The following is a 6,932-nucleotide window of genomic DNA, read 5'->3' on the forward strand; positions in this document are numbered from 1 at the left end:
ATGTCCATTAACACTATCTATATCCCAGAGGATTTAGTTCACTAAATATTAGTATCCCTATTTTTTGGCAGGGAGAAAGGGAAGGATGGCTTTGTCCTGAGCAGATTGTAACAATTGTCTTTCCTTTACTAACTAGAGTTACAATTTAACTGTAAAAGTTCAACAACACATATTTTCTAAAAATTCTGTTAGCTGGTGTCAATTATGCTTTCTATTAGTTATGACCTGAGTCATACAACAGCTGTTCCACTATTTCACTCACAAACTGGCCTGCCCACAATTACTTGTGTTGTCCTGTTCAGTCTTGTATAGTGTTATAACATTGACTTTGCTCAATGAATGTGGTGAAAGATCACGTCTCTTCAAATCATTTTTCAGAGGCCTATATGGGTCAGGGTTTTATGGTTGTGAAGGAGGAAGCAATGTGACCAATAGACACTACATCTATTACTCTGAATATTCTTTTGGTGAATTTTCTTTGTTTGTATTTTTATTATACTTCAAAAATGGAAACTCTTTGGAGTACATTCTGATGAATGCTTGAGTGTCAAAACTAATCTGGTGACGAAATATGCTATCTTATATCCCTTTTGCATCCATGGACTTGAAAAAGAATTGACTTAATTCAAGGTGCACAAGGAAAACATGGCTGGATCTTCAGAAGCAATTTGCTAAGTTGAAAGTAAGTTCTACTGAAACATTGGAGGAAAGAATTAAGTGCAGAGAAATCCTCCATTTGAAGCTGCTTAGAATGGATACAAATTATCTTTACATTCTGTTTTCCAGGCTTGATTATCTAGAGGCAGATACCACTGCTTTAGCATTCTTCCCAAATTCATCTCCAGGGTTAACCATCCATGTTTAATCATTGCTGATAATGAGATTTGTAAACTTTCAAAAATCCCTTAACTAGAACTCTATGGATAGGTTTATGCATAAAGCAGACTAGGGGAATTTGCATTTTTTTCTTTTTAATCTACAGTTAGAAAGAGTTGATTGATTTTTTTTAACACGTACTTCTGAAAATTTCTCTATACAAAGAACAAGCTTGACATGCCACAGGAAAATAATAGAAAAGAAATGCAAAGAAACTATTCATTTTCTTTCAGAATCTGAATATTCTTTACATAACACTGATTTCTGCTGTGCAGGTAGTCAGAGCACACATCTGTCTAAGGGTTTCTCAGATTGCAGGGCTATGTAAACACTAAACCCTGCAAACTGGCCTTTCTGGGTACCCCCTGGTCATCTTGCCAAGATCCCAAGAGATTACATTTCCAAGATTTTTCCTGTTACAGTGATTTGTAGAGTGCCTTAAAGGAGAGCTCCAAAGCAAGCAAAATTTAACATTAAGGGTCAGAATCCAAAACAGAATTTGAAAAGTAAGTAGTGGGAATAATTAAAGTACTAAAAGAAAGGAGTTAGGGGAGTGGCTGAAGCTGCATAGGAAAAGTTTAAAAATGGCTGTGCAAAATGAACCAAAGAACTATGAACACCAGAATAAGGAAATGTCAAGAAATGAGCAGATGAAAAGGGATATGAATAATCGAGCCATGAATTAATAGCATTGTTTTCCAAGTGCTCTAAGAAAGATGCAATCAAAATAAATATCTTGCACTCTGCCTCGTACTTATTTGAGGTTATATCCCTGACTCCCAGAAGACAGAAACAGAGACAACAATCCCCCCAAAAAATCCAGTCATAAACTTTGAAAGATTACCTGGAGAAACAAAGTGAGCAACACTTGAACTCCACAGAAAAAAACAAAGCTTGGAGACTTTCTTTTCCAGTTTTTCTTTGCTTTTTTTTTAATGCATTCAGCTAAATCCAGTCATCTTGAGTGGTTTCAGAATTTTTTTTCAATAATAGGAGATCTAGATCAAATAATACTGGTTATCAGAAATAGTCCTACAATTCTGCAGAACTTCTGTATCACAGTTATTCTACCATCACATACATGTAACAAAACCATGTGTGGAAGAATACACTCAAATCACTCAAACATGCTCCATTTCATTCACCATTTCTCTTCTTCCCTTCGAGTTTTCAAACTGTAGAGAAAAAACTTTTGAATTTGAATTCACCTGGACCTTGTCAACTTGAAGTGTAGGGGTACATGGAAAGACAGTGTCTGCACTTCTTTAAAGGTGTCTGGATAAATGAGCCATAAACAACAACAGGGACAGTCCTGACTGACACACGGTAAGGGAGGCTTTGATAGGAACAAACCTGGTCATTCACACCAATTGGTATGAATATCTGGAGTGTGAGGATATTTATTTTTCTGGGCAGACAGGGAAAGAAAAGGAAAGAAGACAAACACAGAGAGAGATAAAACCTGACCAATTAGCGTTAGCAAAGCCTGTAGTCAGAAACAAATCTGGACAGTCAAGGTAACTGATGGGCTGCCCAGGAGCTGCAGGTAAACCAGGATTTCACAGCTGATGAGGATGCAAATCTGAGGGTCCTGGGTGCTGCAGGGGTTTGATGGGGCCATTCTGAGTGTTGAGGCAAATTGCAGGGGTTGAACCTGCAAACAGGAAAGTGTCAGCCTGGGCAGAAGGGAGCTCTGGACTGGGGCAGCTGTAGAAAATGGACACTTCTAGCATCCCTTAACACTTAACACAGCTGCACACATCTGCATATGTATAAAATATTATAGGAACACACCCAATCTCAAGATATATAAGCAATGAATTGGTTGAAAGTATGGAGGCACACAGTAATTCTGTGCTCATTTTCTGAAGAATAAATAGAACACTGTTAATTTGAATGCACTGCTCAGCTGGAGACTCTTGAAAGAACAGTCCAGCTCAAACACTACTTACCTGAAAGAATACTGACATCAGGTTCATGACATTTTGGATTAAACAATTCATTTTCTATACCTTTAATAATCATTTGTTGAAAAAAAAAAGTGACACAATGCATACTTTTCAAAAGAACGATCATAGAAAGAAACAAATTTATACATTTCCCTGATAAATCAAAATGGCCAATGTAGTAAGCACATACACCCACTCTCCTCATTATTCAGGAAGTCTGTTCTGACAAAGAAATTAGCTTTATTTTGTCACCTCATTTATCACAGAGAGAGAATTTAAAAAAAAAAAAAGAGAGAAATACCATATCTTGCCCTAAACCTTTTTCAACTAACTTCAGATTGTCATTAGAGTTCTGCTTCGATGTTGCCCAATTTAGTGATCAGGTTCTCCTTTGCAGTTTCTAAACTTAATTAATACAGCTATATCTTAGACACAGAATTCTGCCAGAACAAAAGTCTTCCTCGGTGCATTTGTTGGGTAATATAAATGCTGCCTGTGCAGAGAAATGCCAGTTGCTAGCAGCTTGTGATGTGTGCATTTTTTCAAGTCAAATATTTTTCTTTTCTTTTCTTGAGCTAAAGTTTTAGAATATAAAGGACTTTATTGCAGCAATTCTAGGCTCTGTTCTTAAGTTCTTTGAGCAGACTCCTTTGTAAAAATAGTTGCAAAACTCTATTACCAATGTCTCCTGCTTTAGCCCAAGTTGTTAGATCTGATGCCAGTTGTATAATGTGACAAGACAAACAAAGCTAACTTTTATTTTACTTTGTAAAAGACCTTGGTTTTCCTCTCACTTCCCATGACAATTGTCATTGCAAACTGCAGCCATATTCTTTCCTTTACAGCCTCATCAATGACAAAAAGAATATCTCTGACTCTAAGGAAATCTTACACTCTCCTGCCAAGGCACCCCATTATCCTTCTCCTCTCAATGGTCCCAAGCAAGGCAGTCAGTCCTCCTGTCATGGGAGATGCTGCTCACACCCAGCTGCAAGCCCAGTGCTTGAGTTTCATGTCACATCCGTGTTCCAAACCAAACCGATATCTGTTTTCCAGCAGGGATACACAATTGGAATGTGTTCTAGGGGATGCACAGAAAAAAGGCCTGACTTTAGACCTGCTGGTCAAACTGAAGAGCAAGACGGAACTGCATTGGGAGTGTAAGCAATGACAGGGAATCTGGGAAGAGTATAGGGATGCTGCCTGGTTGTGTAGGAATAGGTCAGCAAGGACAAGGTGCAGCTGGAGCTGGACATGGCAAGGCAAGTGAGGACTAACAAGAAGGGTTTCTGCAGGTATGTCAACCAGAAAAAGAAGGTTAAAGAAAACTTATCCCAACAGATGGAAGAAAATGATGACCTCATATCAACAGATGAAGAGCAGGCTGAGATACTCCGCAATGTTTTTGCCTCAGTCTTCACTGACAACAGCTCTTCTCACCCTTCCTGGGTCAATGGACAACAAGAAGGGGACCGGGGGGAATAGCCCCTGCTGCTGTAGGGGAGGATCAGGTTCATGAACACCTGAGGAACCTGAACATATATAAGTCTATGGGACCTGATGAGATGCATCCCAGAGTGCTGAGGGAGCTGGCTGATGTAGTGTCCAAACCACTCTGTATTCTATTTGAAAAGTCATGGCATAAATATCTAATTCTAACCCCCCTGCAATGGGCAGGGATACCTCCCACCAAACCAAACTGCCTGAGGCTTCATCCAACCTGGCCTCAAACACTTCCAAGGAGGGGGCATCCAAAGCTTCCTTGGACAAGTTCTTCCAGTGTCTCGCCACTGTCATTGTGAAGAAATTTCTTCCTGAAGTCTAGATTAAATCTTCCCCTCTCCAATTTACAGCCATTCCCCCTTGTCCTATCACTACGTGCCCTTGTAGAAAATCCCTCCCCAGCTTTCTTGTAGCCACTTCAGGTACTGGAAGGTTGCTATAAAGTCTCCTTGGAATCTTTTCTTCTCCAGACTGAACAACCCCAACTCTCTCAGCCTGTCCTCATAGTGGAGGAAGTGTTCCAGCCAGGGGGGTCGGACCTAGATGATCTTTAAAGTCCTTTCCAATCCAAAATTCTTTGATTCTAAGTTTCATTCTATGATTTAATCCTTTTGGGTTGGCATTCATTCACTCGCGGAAGATGAAGAGGCAGCAGCACCTGCCCCAGTCCCATCAGCTCCCTTGGCCTTCAGGTGGTGGCACAGGAAACGCCTGAGAGGTCTAAGACCAAACCCGTTGTGATTCCTGCTCCAGACAATCCTCTGCTGCCAGGTGTCCCTGCAGGATGGGGCCCTGCTGGGTTTTGCACTGCAGCAGAGCTGGGCTCCTGGTTGAATGATGTGGGCTCTGCAGTGTGCAAACCATCATCAGGCAGAGCTAAAATAGCAGCTTCTTTTCTTTTTTTTTTTTTTCCTGATTTTAACTCTTCTGTTTTCCTGTTTGCCCCCATTGATAGGCACCCAGTGTTTGTCCTGCCACCTCTGTCAGCAGTCGGTCAAGAGAAGATGCATCTGCGTGGACTGAGTGGAGGACTCTGCCAGCAGCTCTGTCTTCCCACAACATCTTGGGACTCTCCTTGGAGCCCTGGTCTATTTCTCTGTGCTCTTCTTGCAAGGTGTTTTCCCTCCTCCTGCTCTGTAATCCATCATTGTACATGCGTAGCCTGTGGCTGATTCATTTAAAATGTCACTGGGTAGCACTGTGGCTTGTATAATAATGTGGGTGATAAATGGGAAGTTTATCCCCAGAGCCTTTTCTTCTAGATTTATAGGCACTTTTCATCTCAAAGGTAGGGGTCAACTCCCACCCCTCCCTGATGCTTCCTCCTCCACCTTCTTCCCCAGGTCTCCTGGCTCGGGAAACAGCAGACAGTCGAGGGCAGATGGAGTGGAAGGGTCTGCGTGGTGGGGGTGGCTGTTGCCACCACAGAAGCAGGTATAACTGGATGCCTTCCCTTCAGCCACTCTACTCTTGGACCTAGGGAGGGACACTGGGGAGAGGATGGCCGGTCCGTTCTGGTTGAGTGCTGAAGAACAAGGAGGCTTAGATGTATATGTAGGGAGTAGCACACAGCAGGAGTGGGAAAGTGGTGAGGAGCACAGAGGGAGTCTGCAGTTCCAACAGTCTAGTTACTTCCCCAACTGCTGCTTTTGTATCCATGGCCTCCGCACGTAGATAATCCATGGGGTTTTTGAACTCATTTGGAGAGAGAACAGTGTTTTTACAGATGCCGTTTAAGTATGAAGCTATACCTATGAAAACACAATGGCTGGGTTTGCTCTAATGCAATTCCTCATTTGAAAAATGATTCCAAAAGTGGTTTCTGCTTGCAGTCTAACTGCTTCTAACTCTTGAATGAATTCAACTAATTTTATCATTTGCACTTGCCTTTTTAGTCTGTGCGTGTTACCTCCACTGAATATTCACATCTTTCTGTGTTTCTATAAACCTTTCTCCAATCCTAAATTGGATCTTAGGTATACTTTTCTTCAGATTCACCATGTCACTTTTCCTCTTAATCACATACTTCTGTTACTTCTTTTATTTCCTTCCATGTCTCCTTCTTCCATCTTTCAGCTACTGCTAACTCTACTTTCTCTCATTTCTCTTTTCTGCTACACAGAAACTTTTCTCTGCCTTTTCTGCTGTTGGTGATACTTGTTTGTCTTGATTTTCTTTTGGTCCTTGCCAGACTTTTCTCACCTACCAGTTATTATCCTCTGTTTCAGAATTAAGTAACACCTGCAACATCTTCCTCTTGCACCTCAGGAATGTCTGTTCACTCTCAAAATGTCATAAACTTATGACATTTAGCTTGGTGTCTTCCTTTCCTCTTTGCAGTCTCTCATTTGTGCCTCTGCTTTTCCTGGACTCTCTCATATGTCTTTATTTTCAAACTGTAGCTGCTGAAAACTTGCATGTTTTTTTCCCCTCATATAAAATTAATTAGGACAATGTCATATTTTCTGCGTGCCCTGCAATTGCATTCAGATTCAGTAGATAGAGCAGAATTGCTTAGAATTAGCACCTCTACAGGTTCCTAACAGAAATGTCACGGTCTCTGCTCTGGCTTCATATTAAAATTTAATTATTCCTTTATTGAAC

The 6,932-nt window shown here is 41.0% G+C and overlaps 1 long non-coding RNA gene across 3 annotated transcripts in view; it reads left to right on the plus strand.

Moving 5' to 3' along the window:
* Positions 1-6,438, plus strand: part of LOC128851006 (uncharacterized) — an 89,185-nt gene extending 82,747 nt beyond the window's left edge. For all 3 annotated transcript variants that reach the window (XR_008448290.1, XR_008448292.1, XR_008448294.1), the window contains one exon: positions 5,284-6,438. This is a non-coding gene — a long non-coding RNA (uncharacterized LOC128851006). The remainder of the gene's footprint in view (positions 1-5,283) is intronic.
* The last annotated feature ends 494 nt before the right edge of the window (positions 6,439-6,932 follow it).

This window comes from Cuculus canorus, chromosome 1, assembly GCF_017976375.1.
Source record: "Cuculus canorus isolate bCucCan1 chromosome 1, bCucCan1.pri, whole genome shotgun sequence".
In the NCBI taxonomy this organism is placed as follows: Eukaryota; Metazoa; Chordata; class Aves; order Cuculiformes; family Cuculidae; genus Cuculus; species Cuculus canorus.